Source organism: Centruroides vittatus, unplaced genomic scaffold (assembly GCF_030686945.1).
Source record: "Centruroides vittatus isolate TY-2023 unplaced genomic scaffold, ASM3068694v2 contig_927, whole genome shotgun sequence".
Taxonomy (NCBI): Eukaryota; Metazoa; Arthropoda; class Arachnida; order Scorpiones; family Buthidae; genus Centruroides; species Centruroides vittatus.
Window position 1 is genome coordinate 263339 of NW_027122613.1, and position 24194 is coordinate 287532.

Consider the following 24194-nt stretch of genomic DNA (forward strand, 5'->3'; position numbering starts at 1 on the left):
GACAAATAATAATTTAAACTAGCAATAAGATAAATATAAGAAAATTTATAAAATATGAATAACAAATGCATTATGACTAGTAGTTCCAAAAGATTTTGGCATATCAACCCTTTGGTTCAATAAACTCATTCCCAATGTCTCCTACTGTACCGTTCAAAAATTATATTAATTTTCATGATTCTCTAAGGAAAACAATTACATTTAAAACCAAACCCAATAAATGTTATCAATCGTATGATACTGCCAGACTATAATATGGCTATTTGCACTACAGATAGGCAATTAAACTGCCATCTTGTGTTGAAATGAGAATTTAATTTAGACTATTCTGGAAGGAAAAATCAATCTGAAGCAGGACTCAAACTTGCAACTCTTGCTTACTGTGCAGAAGGCATGATAAGCAGGAGTTGTGAGAAGCACTTATTTTATTGATTATAGCTAATTTTTGTATTACATGTATAATACAGTTTCAGAAAAAGCTACCACCAGACTTTGTATAGCATGTTCTCTTAATGCCTTTCTCTATTTTCAAGGAATACATCTACCAATTTTAACTAAGGACATTAGAAAACCAAAGAGTTTTCTAATGTCTTTAGTTCTTAACATCTAAATTAATATTCAAATCACATCAACATATTGTACACATTTGAAACCAGGCAATTTTGGAGCTGCATCCCATTCTCAGGTTCAATATTCTTTAAAAAACAGTTTTGAAAGTTCAGTTACTACTAGTTCTACTTGTAGTATCAAATTATAAAGCTAGAAGTTACACATTTGAAATGAGATCATCTACTGAGAATGTATAATTTGTTTTTGGTTAAAAATGTTTGAATGTTTCAAGGATGTTCCATTTTGTTTTTTTTCTGCTATGATACTAGAACCAATCAATACTAATTAAACTTTTAAAGACTGTTTTTAAAGCATATTGAACCCTGAGAATGGAGTGTAGCTCTGAAAGCACTTGTACAGTGTGTTGATGTGCTTCAAATAAAGAAGTTCTGTTTTTAGTCTGAAGATGTAAAATTTTGATAAAGATTATAAATACATTTATTTATTTTTCATATATAGAAAAGTCCCAAAACTTTTAAATATTTCATTGAAAATATAAAAATTTTATTTTAAAATTAACAATAATGGACAAACAAGAGAATTACAGCAACTGTGACTTTAATTTTTTACACTTATAGTAGCAAAACTGAATTTAAGAAAAACAGATTATTATGCAAAATTTCACACACAGATTACAATTAACGAACCTATTTATTCATTAGTTATCTATTTAAATTAAATTAAAAAATTAATGCAAAATTAATAGGCCAATTTTACAATATTTTAAACAATATTCTCAGTAAAATATAATCATAATATTGTAGTAATATTTCTTGTAAACCCTAATGCTAATATATCTACAATAATTGATTTTTAAATGTTATTCATTGTTTTCTATAATTCAATAACTAATATTAGCTATACATTTTCTTTATTTTTATCTCTGAAATTTTATGCTAATGTAATATTTTCATTCATTTGTAAGGAAACATTCAGCCTATATCTAATATATAAGTGCCTATCCATTCAATTATATTTAATATTTTTTGCTATAATTTTCATAATGTAAAATATATCAAAATGTTCATTTTAGCCCTGAGTAATAAACAGACATTCATTACAAACTGTCAAAATTGGTTTAAGTTATTAGTTTGTCATCCTGTCATAAATAATTTCTAGAAATCATAATTAGAAATTTTATATATATTTTATTAAAGTTAAAAACAAAATAAAAGTCTAAAACACACTGTTCTGGACATTTTGTTTTGTTTTTCATCTAAAAATTATCTGTATATAATGAATAACCATAAAAAAATTATCTATAGCAGCAGTAATATTTGTTGCTAGCTGAATTTTTCATGAATAATATCAACTATTGTTTATTTTATATTGATTTAGTTAAAGAATTTTATTTTGCAATTCAAGAGTTGTAATTATTAATTATTATGCCTTTGTGTCCTTTCTATCTTAATTTAAATTTATTTTGTATACTAGTACTTTTTATATATTAACAGGACTTTTGATCTGTAAGAGTAAACATCTGCATCCATATTTTCCAGTATAATAAGTCCTGTTAATATATAAAAAGTACTAGTATACAAAATAAATTTAAATTAATTGTAATCATTATTCTGCAAATTACATTATTTCTCATTAAATTTCAATTTTACTTAGCAATTTAACTAGAAATAATATAACATAATTATATATTTTTTATCTTTAATATACAGTTTGTTCATAAAATTAAAAATTAAATCCATATTTGTTTCTAAAATTTAATTTGACAAATAAATACAATTGTAATCTGGTATTTTAATCTATATTCATTATTGTAGATTATTAATTTATAATAATTATTATAAATTAATAATCTACAATAATCAATTAATATTAAAATAATAATGGATAATAACATTTTAAGTTTATATATATAATCTTGAATTACTGAAAATATACACTACTGAAAACATTATTAATATCAAACATAAAATGTACTGAGAAACATTTCAGCTTCCTCAATACATTTTGTATGTATAATTTATTTGAATATTAATTTTAAATAATTCAAAATCAGATATTAAAAATAAAACTAACTTATAGAATAACGAATGAATTAATTAATTTTTAGTTTAATTTATTAATTTAACATTATTTTTGCAAAACTCCAATAGGAAAAGATATTTGTCCCTTTGTTATAAACTTTATTCATAATAATATTAATTCTACTTTATTTTATATAATTAAACAGATATCACAAACAGCATACATATAGTAGTAGAAAAATAGTATGAAACTCAATTCAATTTAGATCAGTAATTATTATTAACTGATGACTTCTGTTCATATTAAATATTTTTCTGGAAATTCTGAAAAGAAACTAAAGATAGGATGTTCAGAAGATATGAACATTATGTTCAATAATGAAAATTTTTTTACCAAATGCAAATATTACCAATTCGCATAAAATAGAAATATAATGGAACAGTAAGAATCAATCTTAAATAATAATACAGACAATAAGTCCTCACTTAACATCTTTTTGTTATAACATCATCGAGGAACGATACTAGTACATTTGTAATCATTTACAATTATTATTGTCGAATTTTCTTTATAAACAGTAAAAGCGATTCTATAAGTGGAAAATAAATGCCAGAGGTTGCAAACATAATATAATTAGAATAATATTAACTGAATTATATCTTGTTTATACGAATTAATCTATAAAAAAATCTGTTTTGTTATATATCATTTTACTTAATGTTGCAGTTTCCAAGAACCTACAGTGTTAAGTGAGGACTTGTATTTATAAATTAGTATCAAAATAGATATATAGTGTGTGAATATTGTTCTCAAAACATGTATTCAAAAGTTTATTAGAATAATAATTCTAAAATTATGTTTGTCCTTTCTTCAATTATCAAAATTAATAATTTTGTTCAGTATTCTTCATTGATCTCTTGCTTCTATGCATAAAATATAACTTGATTATTTTTATCTTATATTTTGAACTGTAAATTATCTAATTGAAAAAGAGCTGAGTTTGTGAGGAAAGTTGTTTGTTTTTTTATAATCAGCAATTTTTATATCTGTTGATTAATTATTATCTATAATTGCTATTGTTATCTATAATCTATAAGATAAAATGTTTTTCAGTTGTTATAAATAAATAATATCAACTATTATACAACTGTCTAATAAATATATTATTATAATATGTAATATAAATAATAATTACAATTAAAATGATTAAAATTTATATTTGTTTTGTGTTCTAAAAAATTTTAGATATAGTCTATAATAGACAAAAGTGTAATTCACACAATTCATATAAAACATTTCTACTAGTTTATTTTTGACACAATAACCAGACTAATAGTATTATTTCTTAAAATAACATTGAATATGATTTGACAAGTATTATTACTTGAAAAAGTATTTCCCAGTACAAACTTTGAGATTGATTACTTTCAATTAAAAAACATACTAAAATGTTCAAATCATTTGATGCCAAAAATTTACATTTAATTAATACAATCAAACATCCTACGTTTGATATCAAATTTTAATAACCGATAATTTATTAAAGTCAAATCATATAGAAATGATATTCAGTAAGGTACTATATATGAAAAAACAAAACTTAAGCAATTTATTTTTCAATTTATTAAATGGAAATCAATTTTCTATAATATAATGATTTAATAATTAGTACAATAATGATATTAGTTCTATATATTACTGGTACAAATTAAAAATTTTTCATTTACAATTTATTTTTATATTGATTAAAATTTACATACTTTATTAATAAAACATTTTAAAAATAATTAGTGATTATTACTGTAATAGTTAATTGTATATTAATTATATTTGTATATTTTTTTAAATTATACTTTAGAATTTAAAAGATTTAGCAATACACTTTTATAAATAAAATATCATTCATTTGTAAGTATAATTGATATACTATTAATTTTATTTTTTAATTATTATGTTATGTTTTAAGATAATCAGAGATATTTTCATTTGCTTTAAAAATTTCATAATACATGAAGCATTTATATTATAGTTTAATTAACTAAATTTAATCATAGTTATTTTTATCACCATATTAAAAAGTGATGAATTTCATATCTTTATAATTTAAACATGAATAATTTATGTACTTATTTTAACTATTTATTTAATTATTTTTAAAGGTTAATGAATTTAAATTTTAAATTTATTTCGAAATATAATTAATAAATTATTTAAATTTATTTTAAATATGTCTTACTTGATTATTAAATGTATAAGGCAAATTTATAATTCAATTTTATATAAAAATATTTATTTTAAATCAAAATACTTGAATTTTTATTAACAAAAATTTTTGCACATAAGCACAGCATAAATATATGCTTAGATTATAATTTTATATAATTAAATTTATATTAATAATTAACTGTTATATAATTTAATTTTTCTAGATTTAGTTTTACTATATCAAAATTATTGAAGTTAAATTTTTTTAGCCAAAATGTGAGAAATCTTTTATAATCAAATAAATTATTAACTTTTTAAAAAAGTGTTAATAAAAATTTGTTTTTAAAGCAGGTTAATAGCATTATTTTAACACAATAGTGTCAATTTTACATCCACAATGTCAATGTCTGATCAGGAAAAAAAATTATTATTCTCTTTACATAGAAAAAATGTTAAAGTTAATATTTTCATAATATTTTTTATATAAATTAAAATATTTAATGAAGTGATTATAATTAAGAGAAATGCTAAAAATGTCCAACATTCATAATATAATCTTTGTAGTAACATACTCAAATAACATAATTAATATATTAATTTTAACAACTAGATTTTAGAAACATTTTATGAATTAAATATACAGTAGTTTCATTTAATATTAAATAATTTGAAAAAAATTATAATTTATCTTCACAGTGTTAAAGATGTTACTGTATGTTTAATATGAACATATTCAACTTCAAATTTGGCTTTTAATGGCAATTTTGAAAATCTAATATGAAATAATTTATATCTTGTTATTATATACAGTCGACTCCGCATAAGTCAACACCCAGATAACTCGTCACTCGTTGGTTACATAGTTAGTTCTTTTGTGGTCCCGGCCGACTTACATAGGCATTAATGTTATTAACCTTAAAAAACTCGGTTTACTCGACATCGTTTAACTCGTCACCACTGGATAAATCAACATACTTTTTCTGTTTCACACTTTTTAGAATTCTAATAAGTCGACTCCCCCCCTGAAAAATGAGTTCACACCACACAGCTTATTGTACGGTGTAAACTAATTTTTTCAGGAGGGGAGTCGACTTATCAGATGTCTAGAAAGTGTGAAACAGAAAAAGTATGTTGATTTATCCAGTGGTGACGAGTTAAACGATGTCGAGTAAACCGAGTTTTTTAAGGTTAATAACATTAATGCCTATGTAAGTCGGCCGGGACCACAAAAAACTAACTACGTAACCAACGAGTGACGAGTTATCCGGGTGTCGACTTATGCGGAGTTGACTGTAATTTATTAATAAAATCATAAATACAATAACTGGCGGTATGATGATAATGCATCAGGTAGAAAAATATGTTAACAAAAATAAATAATATAGTAATAATATACAAAATTGTGTGAAAAAGTGAGACCCTACCACAGTTTTCTCTTTCCATAAATGCCCATGGTGATGTCTTTAATAAGTGTTGGCTGTTTGCCATATGAACCAGTTAGTAACTGCAGATCCAGGTCTGTATTTATGAAACTGGCTATTGGTCATGAAGGGATAGGCATCCAGGTTCTTCACAGAATATATATATATTGTAGCTAAAAGAAAAAAAAAATATCCCACCAAGATCACAGAAATGTAAGGGAGCTAACAAAGCTGAAAAATGCAAATTGTTGAAAGTTCAACTGAGAAAATTGAAATAACAGGAATCTCAGAGACATACTGGAAAGAGTGTAACTACTTCTCACCTTGCCATATCATTGGTATTAATGCAATCTATAATGAGGTTCCATCAATTATACATAAGAATATCAGGAATGAAATTGTCAGGTATAAAACAGCTTATGGCCAAATAATTGCAACAAAACTAAAGATCAAATCATCAATCACATTTTGCACTAACCTCACTATCTTCAGATGAAGAAACTTAAAACATGCAACTTAGAGAATCTGATCGATCTGATAAATGATGCCAGATTGACCCCACAGTTCGTGATAATCATTTAAGACCCAAAGTGGACAACTATAGTACTGAATAAAGAAATGAATGGAACAGATAACTCTTGCAATTTTACGTTAGCTATGGTTTCTTTGCAATTGGCATCATCATAAACAATGCCTTTACTACTTTGATGATTATAAATGCAATCAAATTAACTATATCTTGACTTGGTTGTGATGGAAAATTACAGCCAAATATATCAAAATATAACCTGGAATAGATTGTAGCAGTGATCACAATGCACTAGTTATGGAAGAATGTCTCAAATTAAACAGAGTACTATCTTGATACAAACTCAAGATATTGCTTCTTGAAAGTAACTTCACTGTAAAAAAGTGTTAATGATTTAAGTTCTCCTTATGAAAACACTTCTAAGGAAACTTCTTGTTTATGAAAACACTTCTAAGGGACTGTAGTATAAATTCAAGACTATACTTAAACAATCAACTGACAGATGAAGGAAATTATTACATCCAAGACAGGTTTTGGGTGAGAATTATCCAAAGCTAAGATCCAGTGTCTGAAAAAATTCACTTCACTAATGTTTTCAGGCTCCTCTGGAGTCCTGCTTCAGGTGAATGTTGCCTTTCTTTGACAGAACACTAAAGGGCAACATTCACCTGAGGCAGGACTCCAGAGGAGCCCGAAAACATTAGTGAAGTGAATTTTTTCCAACACTGGACCTTAGGTTTTGGGTGAGAATTATTTAACACCCAGTGTGAAGTGCTCTCTATAGTCTCATAGCTTTGGATGTTTGTTGATACAGAATTTGATAGAAAAACACAAAACTTAACACACACACACACACACGCTTGGGTGATCCATATGCAAAGGAAAAAACAAAGATATCTCAACAAAAACAAGAATGACACATTTTGAACATCTGAAAGAAAACAGAAATACTAAGAAATCATAACATACATAACAACCCAATATAATTAGTATTTCCAATCCATCAGATTATTTATTGGGCTATATTAAGGCTAATTTAATAATTAGATATAAAACAATTCAGCTAGAGGTAGGCAGTTAGGCTGCCACCTTTTGGTAAAATTAATAATAAGAAATAAATTTGGCAATACTAAGAAACCAGTCAAGAGACTTCTTCTAAAAGATCATATCCTCATACAGATCTTTTAACCAAGATCTGTTTTAAGTTAACTGAAGACAAAGATAGAAATATCATAACTTTAATACGAGATCATTTCTCAATACATAGGAGAAATATTAATGACTTGAAGAGCAATACAAATACTAAGACATTGGTTTACAGAACTTTTCTGAAAATCTAGAATCATCAATCTAGCTTTCAGAAGTTGAGTTGGCATAGAAGAAACTAAAGTACCATAAATCTGCTAGAAAAGATATCATGATGCCTGAACTTCAGCAATAAAGTTATGCTAATAAACATGAGTCACTGCAAATGTAACAAAATATGAGTCTTGCCAAATAACTAGACTGATTCAAACATGTACTAATACATAAGAAAGGCACATGAAACATTTGTTCAAATTACAGAATACTCATTTATTTCCCCTGCCAGAAAAATATTTTTCTACAATTTATAGAAAAGGTTGAAAGCCTTTCTTTTATCCCATATATCTTTAGAACAAACAGAATTTTATTTCAGGATGTGATATAAGGAACAACTTATAATATCAAATAGAATATTAAAAATTGTTAAGAGTATGTGTATGTACCGATAATCTGATTATTTTATAAATGCTAAATGAACTGCCAGATTATATCAGGCTAGGATATGACTACTAATAATAATTACATACTAAGCAATTTTGCATGTATGTAATTGTGGTTATGGTGGAATGATTAATTCTTAATAAATTTAATAATTATAAATAAATTATTAATTAATATTTAATTTAGAAAGCTCTGAAAGAAAAGAATCAGTCCAGAGTGGGACTTGAGCCCACAACTCCTGCTGGGCCAATTCTTTTCTTCCAGAACTTTCTAAATTAAATATTAATTATTGAATTTATCAGGAGATGGTGGCATAACTGCCTACCTCTAGGCAAAATTATCTAGTATTTCATTATTATTAGTAGCCATACTGTAGCCCAATATAATCCAGCAGTTCATTTAGCATTTATTTGTTTCTAGATTATACTTAAAACTAACACTGCTATCTCGTTCCATTTATACAAATAATGTGAAAAATAACAGTACCAGAATATTTTATGTAACTAATCCAAAAGCTTTACAATAGTAACAGTGTCAGACTGGCAACAAATTTCACCACTACAATATAAACCAAATATAGTCCCATGTATGTAAATTGCCAGTTGGATGACTGTGAAGTATTTAAGTTCAATATGACCATTGAGCAAATAACCCACCAGGAAATTCCTGATTCCCAGTGAATTAGTTCGCCACTAAACAGTAACCATTCATATATAAGAATGAATGGTTCTCTATAGAATTCAAAATTATTGGACTGCAATTTGAAAAAAAATGTAGACTATAAATTCCCACCATCTATCTGTCCTTCCTTAATCTTAAGAACAGAGTTAGATAGATAAAAATTAAGACTATATATGGAAAGCTTAGGGGCAGCAGGACTTGATTAACTATATATGAACTTCTGGTTTGCACCAGAAGTCATGTTATTTCAATTCAAAACTTTTCCACTGAATGGAGTTATGCATCACTCTTGTTATCAGGAAAAGTATGATTTACAGGGGCAAGAGGCAAGACATATATTTTAAATTGAATAAATTAAGAATATGATTAAAAATTTCAGCCCAGCATTGTCATGATGTCACAATAAATAATTGCTTGTATGATATTACATTACTTGCTATCTCTGAACTGCAGATAGCAGACTTTCTTCTTCACATAGAAACCCAAATTAATAATGAACTATTCCAAGTGCAAAATAGTGCTAATTGATCAAAAAGAAATCTTTTTTCAAATCTATCTTTAATTGATGATATCATACTAAAAAAACATTATCTTTCTGGAAATAGTATTGATGAAAACAAGTTGGTCATGGGAAAAGTAACAAATCTGTAAAGACCATTACATTAGTTTCTACATCAAAGCAAGAATGATGCAGTATTTAATTTTTCATATTGTGACTTACAAATTCAAAATGTAAACAATGACTGCACATTATAGATGCATTGAGGCATTTGAAATATTCACTTGGAGACAGATACTTTGCATCTCTGATTCAGTTATGGATAAACCTTCAATCATAGTGCAATTCAATACCAAAGACTAAAATTAAACATTCCTTCGCATCCTAGTGTGAATCTTTTTTCAAAATTAAGATTATTATTTGTTAATTATTGGAACTTTTTTGAACTGTGTCCACTTCTGACCAAGAAGGAAAAATCTTGGGACAGAAAATAAAATATATAATTATGTTTCTACTTTGAACAGTTTGTTTTTTCAGTTTATCTTAAACCCAAACACCGAATTCTGTTTACCAATAACATTAATGTGGTGTATGTTGTTTTATGAATTCAATGAGCCATAACATTTAACAACAGAATGAATTGGAAGAAGACTGAGATTTTATTAATGTAAGCAAATGATAATAACAATGAAATAATTGTAACAGTGTATAAATGCATGTTTTATTATTAATCATAAATAGTAACTTAATCATAGCAAATAATTGCAAATGATTCCTTACATCAATTCTAAGAAAAAAATCATCTTACAAATAAAGAAGTCCCTAACCAAAAATGTAAATTCTGCTAAGTAAAAGTATTTCAAACTACTGCTGTCAAACATGTTTGACTTCAATAGTTTAAAATGTTCAGACTGTTGTTCTTTTATTCAAACTTCAAACTGATAGATAGGATCTGAAAATGAGGTTAGAAGAACTTTAAAAGTATTTTCAAGATCTTTATCTGAAGGTTGGTTTTTTACATTATTTAATTCATAAGTGTGTCGTATTTATAATATAATCCATGCAATACAAAAATTTTCAAACTTCTTTAATATCTAATGTTCTAGAGACATGGAAATATAAAAATAGATGTGTCTCTGTATGAAATTAATAGTATCAAAACCAAATTTAAGAATCAAGCAATCATTCATTGCTAAGAGATTCCTAAACAATAAATTAGTTTCAAACTTTTAAATGTTAAAGAAGAATTACCGTATTTATTCGAATATAAGACGACCTCACATATAGGACGAGCTGTGACTTGATTTGATCTTTTAATCAAATTAAAGAAAATTAGATTTATTAATACAATTCTAATTTTATTTCGTTTAATCACAAGTAAAATATCAAATGCACATAAATGCACACATTGTCCCGCAAAAATCTGTAAAATCGACAACATAATTTGTTCATGTAAAGCTGGACAATTGGGAACCTTTTTTGCCAATTCTTAACAGTTTAATTCACTCTTCGTTGATTACATTTATGAGTTTCTTCGAATTCTGATTTCTAAATAATCATCTGTTTTCATGTGGGAATGAATTAAAACTTATATCTGGCTCCCATGTAATTTTAGAACTAAATTCAAAAGCTTTGCTTTTCTTATTGCTATTCATCTTTAGTCCTGACAATACACAAAAATAATTCAAACGACCCAGATAAAATACTTTTGTTTTTAAATACCAGAAGGTGAGAATCCAGTAAAATATGCGAATATGCTATCTCCACAGACTATACTTCCTTAAAATAGATATTTTAATGGATCTACTTTAATGGAGAAATCAACATGAAAAAACCTACTCATCAAGTCCTAAATGCTTTCAAGTCTCCCAACAAAACTCTCTATTAAAAAAAAAAAACTAGAATTCTATCAAACATTCAATGTCTGGTGCTACCCAATATGTTCAAACAATTCTAAGAATCAAAAAACTATCCTGTAAAGCACCCAACTATCCTAAACAACTTTCCAAATTACATAACTCTCCTGCAGCTATTAGTTTTTCCAGCCTTTCTTATTTCATAACCCATTTCCATGCTGCTGACAATTCTATTTTTAACCACCTTGGAATTCACTCTCTTCCTCCAGATCCATAACTTTTCAATAGTCAATATATCTCAGTACTCTCTTATTTCTTCTAACATTTCTGTTTCTTTCCATTTAATATTCACATTTTCTTAGTAGTTGTTTTGAGGACTAAGAGATGAAGATCTTTAGTCCTCAATGTACTCTCTCAGTCTCATCTCTAAGCTCCTTCTCATTGCTCCCATAGAAAATCATCATCTAGTCATGCAGATTTCTTTTCTATCAGTATCAAATTCCCATTTTCTCCTTCATTTTCCTCTTGCTCTTCTTATTCCTCAGTTTACTGAAAAGTGTAGCACTACTAAACATTATCTTCTTATTTGTTGCTTTTTCTAGAATTGTTTATAAAAACTTGGACTTCAAGAGTCAACATAACATAATGGAACTATCCTCCTATTGCTCTTTCCTCTCTTATGCATGCACTCCTTCATTCTATCAATATTTGTAGAGTCATCCTTTCAATTTTTTGTTTCTAATTTCATGCTCTCATGGGAAAGAAGGGACCACTAGAACTCTTTGAATTTAATGAATGACTACTAAAAGCAGCTAAAAACATTTGCATCGTAAATTTTTTTGATAATTAAAGATTGGAGTTTGAATTCATTTCAATAACCAGTTTAGATGCATCTGACTTTAATCAAATACTGTTCCATAAATATTAAAACAATAACTAATATAACTATATTACTTAATGCTAAAATCTCCTCCAATCATGCTATAAAATTTTTTTAAATTGTAGAATTAAAATAACAAAAATACAAGAGAATTCAAAACTGATGGTTAAAACTTTATAAAATGATCAATTATTTTGATTTACAGTAAAAATGTTAATGCACAGGGGCTGTATGCATAGTGCCAAAATCACCACTTTAATAAAAGCATTGCAAAGTGGCAATAAAAATCTTAGTCTGCTCATTTTGACATTCAGGGTGAAATTGAATCATAAATAATGCTTCAGCTAAAGCAAAAAATTTTGACATGACAGAACCTGTGAAATAGACCACTGGTGCCTGTCTGTTCTTAATCTCAAGAACGGAGTTAGATAGATGACTGGCATGATTCTTTTGCCAACAGGAAAAGTATGATATACAGAGGCAAGATACTACTAATTTGAAGTGGAGAGCATATATTTTAAAATTAAAAAATTATGATTAAAAATTGTAGCTTGGCATTGTGATGACGAACAAGCAATTATTTATTGTGACAAGAAAAGGAAACTTGTTAAATGAACATTTGAATAATCTATTAAAGCTTATAATATTGGCAATATATTCAATATCTCTAACACTCTGAGTTGTAAAGAATATGTTGTGAGAGAGATAATAGATGTGAAAATATGAATAAGAGTATTAAAAAAAATTACATAGAAAATAGCTAAACATTAAATTTTGGAAAGGGTTTGTCAATTCAAGAACTGAAATTTGAATGTTATTCTAATAACAGTAAATGAAATAAAAGATAAAAGCAAAACTAATTCCTTATTTAAAAATGTTTGTGAGAACATTAAATACAAAGAAACAATGTAAGAATGAATGTTTCAATAACCTTACTACTATGATCAAAAAGAAATGGGAATAGTTCATGTAAACTGTGCATGTGCAAGAGGGTACTGTGATTTTTTTCGTCATTTTGTATAACTTTCATCAAAACCTAGCAGCAATCCATGTGTCATTGTCTGTTTTCATTTGCAAATAAATGCTTGTTTTGTGTATAAATTTTTGTGCTGGCAATTTTTAAAAATGGAATTAATACTACAAAAACATTGGAAATGTTGCAAAAAGCCTTTGGATGTGATTGTCTATCAAAAACAAGTTTTCAAGTGTACAAGATGTTCAAGAAACACAGAGAACACATCAAAGATGAACCATACTCTGGTAGACTGTTCACTTCAACTAATGAACATGTCACTCAAGTCAGATTTGGTGCTCAATGACTGTCATTTAACAATTAGGAACATTACTTAACATGTTCCAGTATCATTTGGATTTTGTCAAGCAATTTTAAAGATCATTTGGGTTTGCAGCACATTGTTTCTAAAGTTGTCCGAAAAAAATCAAATTTTTTCCAAAAAGAATATGTCCAAGTAGCCAAGGAAATGCTTTTTCAAGATGCATCATTATGGGTGATGAAGCATGGATTTATGCTTTTGACATTGAAACAGCTCAACAATCAAGTAAATGGTGCTCAAAAAGTGGAGCAAGACCAAAAAGATCACATCAAAGTTAGTCAAAAATCAAGGTCAGGTTGACTGATTTTTTTGATTGTCGTGGTGTTGTGCATCAAGAATTCCTTCTGACTGGCCAAACTATGAACAAAGAATGTTATTTGAGTGTTTTGCATTATCTGCATGAAGCAATTTGTAGAAAATGATCTGATCTGTGACAAGAAAACTCATGGATAACACCACGATAATGCATCTGCTCACAATGCTCTTGTTCACAAATTTTTGGTCAAAAGTTCAACAAATACATATTAATTCATATGCCTCTATGTCCTTATTTTCTACAATTTGTTAAATGTTTGTCTATGAGGTTAGTACTAAGCTTATTAATAGGACATATTGTATTGGTGTTTTGGTTTTTGCAAGTATAATACAAAGTGAAAATAAAGATTGTTTGTTTCTCTAAATAAGATTTTTTCTCGGTTGCAAAAACCAAAACACCAGTGCAATATGTCCAAATAATAAGCTCGGTCCTCATAGACAAGCATTTAACAAATAGCTCCATACTCACCTGATATGACACTGTTTGACTTTTTCCTTGACTAAAATTTCTGTTTTGTGGTCACCAGTTTGAGTCAACTGATATCATAAAAGAAATTGCTATGAATTATGAAAGGGTTTCACAAAAACAACTTTAAAGCATGTTTTGAGGATTGGAAAAAACATTGGCATAAGTGCATTGCAGTGGGAGGAGATTACTTTGGAGGAGGCAAAATAAATTTTGATAAATAAATCAAATCTTGCATTTTATTAAACCATTCCCAATACTTTTTAATCATAGATCCAGCAGGGTAACAATAATACAACTCAAATGTGTTCAGTTTATACTGAAGGCCTTCTTCAAGAACAACCGAGTTCTAAAATGGAATGCTAACATACATTCCATTCTACATTAGCATTCCATTTGAAAACTCTGTTGTTCCTGAGGAAGGCCTTTGGTATAGGCTTAACACGTTTAATTGCATTGCTTGTTACCCTGCTGTAATGGATGAAAGATTATTGAAATGTTCATAGTTATTGTCCAGTTCGTCTTTGGATTTGCTACTATTCCCGTACAAATTCGTCGAAAGAACTCTCTTACGATCAAACAGACTTGTAATTAACGAAACCTCCGAGTCAGGAACAAGTTCGTACTAAAACACTGGAGTTGCACTTCGATAACGACGATCTCGATCCGATCCGATCCGATCTTTCCGATACGAACTCAGCCGATCCCGATACGAACTCACGATACAAGCTCTCGTTTCCGCCGAAACTACGGCTTAAATAGTCCCAACGTTCGAATCGTCCGCCAATCAAATTTGAAAGTTTCCACAACGGCCGACAACGGTCACTTCCCGCCGGCCAATCGTCCGTCTGTCGTCGACTTGACACTCAACGGTTCTTCCCACGGTCGTTTCTAACAGCTGATCCCAACGGCTTTCCGTTATGAAAGTTTGTTATAATAAAACAGGGCGGAAATCGCTCGCCTAGCGGTTCCAAACCCTACACCTCCGCGGGCAAGGATCAAACTGCGCTTAGCTCAAGCCTGTTTGATCCAACAACAACACACAGCAATTTTACAAATGACCTCTAGTGCGGACTGACCCTTAACTTCCGGTACAACCGGGAATGTTCACTCGCACCTACGCACAGAGATGCTTGCGGAACCCGATACGACACGATCAGTTCCCGATCGACTGTCCACGCGCATTTTTACCATGATCTTATGCGTATCCTGATGCGATTTCCCTAGCCCGATCCATGACAAATATCCCTTGAAACTACTAGTCCGGGCGTCCCACGCCGAAGGCGGGGAACATAGGGGAAAATCCCCGATTTGTTTGTGTTCCCGGCCGCGATCGTACACCTGACGCATAGGCAGAGCCATCTGCTACTTTTCCGACGCTTGTGCCCGAGCCAAATCCTATTCTGACCGTATTAGTCTGTATTCGGCAGACTTCTACTCGGTCAACTCGGACCGACTGCTTTCGGCCGTTCTCTACCCTTCTCCAGCGGCCACCCTCACATTCTCCCCGTTCCAGCGCGTCGATTTTGTTGACCCGGTACGCTTTCCTGACCAAGATCGTACCGCCGACACCCAGTTCATCAGCCCCTGCGAGCGTCGTAATGCGAACCAACGCACTGCTCAGGTACTCGTGCCAACTCTGCCCGTACCTTCGGATACCCGCCGCCGTTTCCCGACGGTATGAACCACGGTGAATGCGACTCGTCACCTTCTGACCGCCTAATTGTTCTTCCTGTGGGGCCTTGTAGGCTAGCCCCAACATCCTTTCCCTCCTTTCTGGGAGTTTTTCAGCCTGTTTAAATGGTTTGCTGCTATCACTATCCTGACCTATGTTGTCTTTGGGGACCGGCGCGTCTTCCCCGCCCCCGGCGGCTTCTAACGGTCGGGGGAGCGACCTATCTTGGACTTGGGTGTCCCGTGGACCCGATCCGTTTTCCTCACTGTCGCTACTTTTGCTGTCCGCTGTTTCCGAAAGACGTTCCGGTTTTTCCCCCCTTCCCTGCGTATCTTCGTTCCGGTCAGCCACCTTTCGGTGATCCTCTTCCGCTACAGGTACGCCCAGGGTCCGATTTACCGTGCACGCTACCGCCCGCGCCACCTGCCCCAGTTCCTGCGATCCTGTGGGACCTTTCTTCCCCAATTCTATCGGGATCGTTACCTTATCAACTCGGTGACCGAAGGCTCCAACGAGTTGGCTTTTCTCCTTCGTTCCCGTCACTGCTTTAGGGACCCATGACTCCCTTAACCCCGACGCTTCCGTTCCCGAAACGTCCTTAACTGGGGGACCACTTCCGTCGCCTACTACCTCAGTTCCCTTCAGCGACCTCCCGACTTCGGGTTGAATATTGCAGACTTCCTCCTCTCGTCTTGCCGCGACTCCACTAGGCTCTCTAATGTCCTCGTCTACCTGGACCTTTGCTACTCTGACCCTAGAGGTTCCCGTCCTAGATCCGGCTACAGGCCTGGGACTTTCTTTTCCCCGCATAGCCTCGACCCGATCCTTCGCTTCCCCGCTCCCCGGTGGGCAAGAGAGTTTATATGCTCTCACCTCCACCACCACGCAGTCCGCTGCCTTGGGTCGCATGCGTTCGGCCTCATCATCTACCCGCCTACCAGGATCTACCCGCTCTTTTCTGCCGGTCAGTTTCCCTTGGCCTATCCAATTCCACCTGCGGCTTGTTTCCCGACAAACTAATTCTATCCCCGAAGTCACAGTTCCCCTTGACTTTAAGTCCTTCGGATCGTGTTTGCCGTTCCTGCCGCTTCGTATCGTCTAATTTTCCGGTGATCCCCAGCCGTAACTTAAGTCGTTCTAACTCTATCTCTGCCCTTCTCGCTTCGAATTCCGCGATTCTCTTCTTGCTCGCCGCCTTGATTTTCGCGATCTCGCCGTAACCTACGTGCTTCGAGTTCACGACTCGACCTGCTTGTCCTACGCGACGTTCCCTGCTCGTCGTCCTCCCAGTCTCTAGCATCTAGCTGCCGCGATTTCGCGCGTCTAGGCATCTCTGTGTGCTAGCGAGAAACAAATAATTTACCTGGGTCTAATTGCTGGTGATGCTCTGTACGTACGTCTGCTTCTCTGTCGTAGCTCAGTTCTTCCGATTCTTTGGAGTGTAATCCAGAATAATTCAACGTAATCCAAGGTATCCTGTCGAGACTGCACCAGTAATGTTCAAAATAACCACTCAGTCGGTTTAACGAAACACAAAGTTTATATTTACAATAAAATGTACAAAATAATACAAATCAAAGTCACAATCAAATATGCACAAACACTAATCTAACGACAACCGACTATTCCCGTACAAATTCGTCGAAAGAACTCCTTACGATCAAACAGACTTGTAATTAATAACACCTCCGAGTCAGGAACAAGTTCGTACTAAAACACTGGAGTTACTTTATCCAGATTTCCGTAACGTCCGACGAGAGAGTTAGTTAGCACTTCGATAACGACGATCTCCTAATCCGATCCGAACTCAGCCGATCCCGATACGAACTCACGATACGAGCTTACGAATACCAGCCGAAACTACGGCTTAAATAGTCCCAACGTTCGAATCGTCCGCCAATCAAATTTGAAAGTTTCCACAACGGCGACAACGGTCACTTCCCGCCGGCCAATCGTCCGTCTGTCGTCGACTTGACACTCAACGGTTCTTCCCACGGTCGTTTCTAACGGCCGATCCCAACGGCTTTCCGTTATGAAAGTTCGTTATAATAAAACAGGGCGGAAATCGCTCGCCTAGCGGTTCCAAACCCTACAAAGATATAAGATGATGTACAGTTGCTGGTCATCACCAAGTGCTGACTGAACTGTGTCATATGCCATTAGTAAAATTGTTATAAAACAACAGAATGCATTCAATATACCATTGGTAAATATATAAACATCTCAAAGCCCAATACTTTATAATGAAACCAAACAATTGCCAGATTTAAATCCAATTACCTTGATAAAATCATAATAAAAAGTTTTAATTTGCATAAATTTGAGCTTTGTTATTTTGGATGACATTTTGAACAAAAATAATTTGTTTTGATGCAATTTTATCCTTATAAGGATAAAATTGCATCAAAACAAATTATTTTTGTTAATTTTATGCTTATAAGCATAAAATTAAGCAATAAATGTAAAAAGCTCTATGGGAGATTGCCTGTGAACTTTGACCTATTTATCTGAAAGTTTTGTGAGCACCTCAATGATAACGAGAAAGACTTAAGTTTAGAATTTGATCTTTCTAAACTCAGTAATTTTTTCTCTAGGAGCATATGAACTGCCAGATGAAGAAAACGAAAGAATAAAATACAGCTTTTTTGGCAATTTTTGCACTTTACAATTTCTTGTATTTCGGCAACCCCCTTATTAAAAAATCTGGAATTTTTCATACTACATAAGAAAACAATTATCCCTTGAACAAGATATTCAGAATTACTTTAGGTGTTTTGGGGCTAAAAAATCAACTCCAGAATATTGGAAAATCTGATTCCTGTATATATAGTCAGTAAGTGACTTTTTACTTTTACAATGCATGGAATCACTACCGTGACTCTTGTTTAAAACTGGGACATAGATATCATATTTTGATAATTTAGGTATTTATATAAATAAATGAAATCAATTTAAAATGCACCAGTATTGTTAAATATATTTTAATACTATGCAGATACTTTTTATGTTTACTATTTCTAACTTCACAAATATTTAAAAGAATGACTTGATATTTTATTTACAAGAGAAAATTAAATAAATATGGAATGAATATCATCACTTATCAAAAACTCAAAACAGACAGAAATAATCAGAACTAATTATATTGTTTCTTTATTAAATTTATATATTAACTAGAAATTTCCCTGTCAAGCTTGACTGAATGTTTTTTATGAGAAAGTAGAGATCGAAGAACTGAGAAGAGTAGAAATTCAAGAAGAGTTTCTAATATTTCTACAAAGTAAGTAGTTTATATTATCTGCTGTAACATAAAAAGCAACAAAACAAAATTTCACTTGGAGTGGACAAAAGTAGTAGGAGTTATAGAAAATTCACTTATATACAAACAGATAATGGCCTTTATATTAAAAAAAATATTAAAATCTTTATAAAATTTCTTTATACACTACATTTTGAGTAAACATTCTATTGTCTTTTAAAAGGTTTCCTTGCTGTGTTCCTTTAGTAATAGATACCTTAATATTGTTTCAGTTTCTTGAACAGGATACAGCAACATAGACCATTCACCAATAGACAATTCTCTTATGCTCCCCTAGGCATTTTTTTGACAAAACAATGTGTCTTTTTAATTCCATATTGATAAAACAAAGATGAATTGTATGTACATTAGTTAGATGAGCAATAACACTTTCTAAATAATGAGCTTGTTAGATTGCTACTTCTGATTAGATAATAGAACATCACGTGGTCACTATGGAAAGATTTGTTTTTATTTGTTATACAAGAAGTGACATGATGTGGCTATCCATTTTTAAAGTTTAAATTTAATGAAGTAAGTTTAAAATATGCCATTTGCCAAAATATTTAAAAGTGCAATTTAAGGGAAATTCTGTTGTCAAGCACAAACTAAATGAGGTCAGTGATGTCACTGCAACATAAGTGCGATCACTAATCTGAAATTGATAAAACATTTATTCTAAAGCTAATTTTTCTACAAAATAAGTAGCCTATATTTTCCGTCAGAAAATAAAATGAATATAACCAAAATTTCATTTGGATTGGACAAAAATTGCAGGAGTTATAAGGAATTCACAAACACAATGGCTTTTATATTAGTATAATAATATTTTTAATTCAAATTTTCCATAAATAAGATTATTGATATATTCTGTTAGTAATTTTTTTAATGGAAAATTATATACTTCTAAAACAATGGGCTTATTCAAAATCTCATCATCAATCCAGTTGGATGCTCCTGGAAGTGATGCCTGGCATTTTCAAGAGAGCATAAAAGCAGACTGCTGGGATACCAGGAAAGAAAAATGACTAATAATGTGGTCTTTTACATCACATTAAATTTATTTTTGAACTTATTTAATGAGAACAGTTTAATAAAAAATGAATATTTCAAAAAAGAGAAAGAGGGATGAGATTTTTAAATTTCTGAAGAAGTTATGTATAATGAAATCAATCCCAAGATTATAATTTAACAACTAAAAAAATTATGTGATGTCTCACAAATATCCTGGTATATAAAAATAGTTTATTAATATACTAATCTGAGAATGTTTTCAGGGTACATTCATCAACAGATATAAGAACTCTATTTTCAATTTAATTTGAGTCTTATGGTGGCTGCCATCTTATTTGCTGGCATGCCAAGCACTGAGAAAGACTCTTGCAGTTTGCTGGCAGCACACTGACAGCAACTAGAAGTTGACTGAAATTTTGAACAGAGGTGCTGAGAGCTGCTGGCAGTGCACTGAGATTTTAAATATCCCCAATGTACTGTAATATTTATTATGAACAGAATGAAATATTCCAATTAAATGTAATGTTAGTCTAAGATGAAATAAAAGATTTTGAATTTGAAGCATCTTACATTAGTAAATAAGCTATCAAATTATCTTTATTAAGTTAAATAAATATTTCTTAAATTAAAAAATATACACATATATTGAAAAATGTCACATATTTATTAGTAGTGATATCAATAAGTTGGTTTCTCTTAAAAATTAATGTAAAATCATTTTATATAATTTTTTGCTGAACAGTTTGAAAAAACATATCATTAATCTTTCAAAACATTTTTGAGATTGTGATTATATCAAATACTTTGTAAAAAATATACCTATTTCTTTGAACATTTGTTTGAATAAAAAAATTATCTTTTTCCCCCATAAAAAAATTATTTTTTAATTAAAACCATAAACAAAATTTCATCTCCTTTCAAACTAAAGTAAGAGTTTAAAAAAATCAGCTTTTTTCAATGTAGAAATCATAGATTCTCTTATTTAGTATTTTGGAGAATACCTTGTTCTTACCTTCAAAATCTACAATTAAACAATTAAAAAATATGTGATAAAACAATTTAATAAAATTTATAACTTTGAAGAATGCTGTTTACATACACTCAAGCTACTCATTGAATTACTGAAAATATAAATATAATGAAATAATTATGATGTTCTTACATCTAGGATAACCAATGAAAAACTTTTCAACTCAAAATTGTAGTCCTTGTGGCTGAAAAAATTAGCATAAATATTTCACTAAATGTCTTGAATATGCTCATGTTCAATGTCTCATGACCACCTCATGAAAAATCCAACATGTTGGATATGAGAGTCATCAAAGAGAGTATCTACTTTCTGTCAAAGAATACAACACTGAATGATGACAGAATGTATACTGGATACAAACAACTGCTCATTGCACAACAGACTAAAGGAACATCGAATATACTATAAATAGGAAAAACCCCATTATGGCACTGGCCACCTATGCTTTAGTTCCAGAATAGGTACAAATAATACAACTGACAAGTAAATACACCAATACAGTATAAATAATGTGACAAAATTGAAGACACTAACTACTGGAAGTATTTAAAAATCTAAAAAACTCTCTGTATTAATTACGAGGATGTACTCCATCTACATCCTTTCAGACATTCACTCAAATTCTATCTTTTTCCTTTTATTTTTATTTGTTTATTTTTCTATTTTATTTAAACTCTATTAGTTTATTTAATTTAACCACTAATTTGTTGTTATTTGAATCAAACATATGTATGAATACAATTCAAATATTTAAATTGTTTTTAATCTATTTTGGAATACTCCATTTTAGAGGTAGCTCTATTTAACTTAACTTATCTGAAGAAGGGTTTTCAAGTAGGGCTGAAAATATTTGCTTGATTAAATTTTAATCTGCTGGAAACTCAAAGCAGAGTGTTAGTGTATTTATTATACTACTATTCCAGTTTGTTCTTTTAATTTCAATTATGAATTAATCTGCATTCAACTACATAAAATATGATAATATCAGTGTCATATTATTCTACAGATTGATTTAATTTTTCTCTATCCATATCTGATTTATTATTTTGCAACAGTTATAAGAATGAAATGAAATATGAGATAGTGTCTGGCACTATAATTCTGTCAAAAGATACAGAACATCAAATCAATTGCATATGAAACTTGAAGATTAAAGAAACTGCAAAGAAACAAAGTTTGTCTAATAAATTATCATTTATTTATATACAAGACATTTTTGAAAGAAAATAATTAAATAATCAAACTTTTATCATTCTATTTATAAAACCAAAAGTAAAATAGAAATAATCACTAATATTTTTTTCTGTTTGGAAATAATTAATCTAAAAATATATGCAAAAAACCAAAATGTCTTCATACTTTCATCATGTCCAATTGCCCAGAACAAATAGCTTTCGTTTCAGAGACAGCCTTTTATTAGAGGCTAAGTCTCTGTAAAATTATGTAAAAACAGTTTAAAATGTCCTCTGAAGATAAGCCAATAGACATTTTAGTTTCTTCTATATATTTTTAACCCGGAAATCCTCATTAATAAGGGTGAGCACCACTCTCACCCTACATATTTTCATATTCTTAATGATTCGTCTTGAGAAATTTTACTAAGATCAGGAAGTTTTGTTATGAATAATACACATTTTAATGTTTATTTTATTTTACTTCAGTTAGAATACATTAAAAGTAATTTTGATATAGAAACAGAAAAGTGATATCTAATCACATCGATCAGATCAATAAAAACAGAAATACAATATCTGAAATTATTGTTAAACTTAGTAATAATTTCTATTCAATTTCTGAATCTGTTTAGTCTGAATTTTTAAAATTGTATTGTTTGCAGATTATTATAATGTGGTGTCTGCAGATCAGTTACATGTTACACTTTTGGATACTGATTTCCTATTTTTTTTTGGGGGCAATATACACACTTTTCTCTTGATACTGATGTTGCCTGTAGAGGATCTGGATTCTCTCTCAAAATTTCCAATATTTTCATAAAGAGATTCTCACTCTCATTGTCTGCAAGGAAGGAGCCTACATTTTCTATCTCAGACTCCTCATCAAACCATTTCAGAAACATTTCATCACGTTTTATGATAGTAAGTATATACAATACCACTTCAAATAAAAAAAAAAAAAACAAAAAGACACAGGATTACTTACAGTGAGTGCCTCACTAACTTGTCCAACACAACTGAAGAAAAGGCTGCACTGAAAGCATTAGTGATGACTATTACAGAAGACTCCCCTATAACATGGGTTCATATAAGACGGATTTGTATAACACGCTAAAAGACGCTTGTATAACACAGTAAAAGAATGAGACAGATTGTCATGGCTGACTCATGTCTCGACAGGATTGGTTGAATCCTGACCAATAGTGGACAAGCAGTGGACCTACTTGAGAGCTACAAGCATAGTGAGGACGCTGATTGGATGACCGCCGTCCAGCGGCATGCATACATACAGACAGTTTAGGCGGAAAAGTTGAGTTTTCTTGAGGAAAAAAAAAAAAACACTTTTATTCAACAGCCATAAAAATTGTTGTCATGTAGTGCTTTAAGCCTGATTACTAAAGAAAGTCATTTTAAATATAACAGGTAAGTTAATCGCTTTGGGCTGTGAATGGCTCATGTATTTGTAAAATCTAAGTAAC

General features: G+C 30.7%; 1 protein-coding gene across 4 annotated transcripts in view; it reads right to left on the minus strand.

Moving 5' to 3' along the window:
• The window catches only part of Cbl (E3 ubiquitin-protein ligase CBL), a 148181-nt gene that overhangs the window by 5599 nt on the left and 118388 nt on the right, over positions 1–24194 (minus strand). The gene's annotated exons all lie outside the window — the stretch shown is intronic.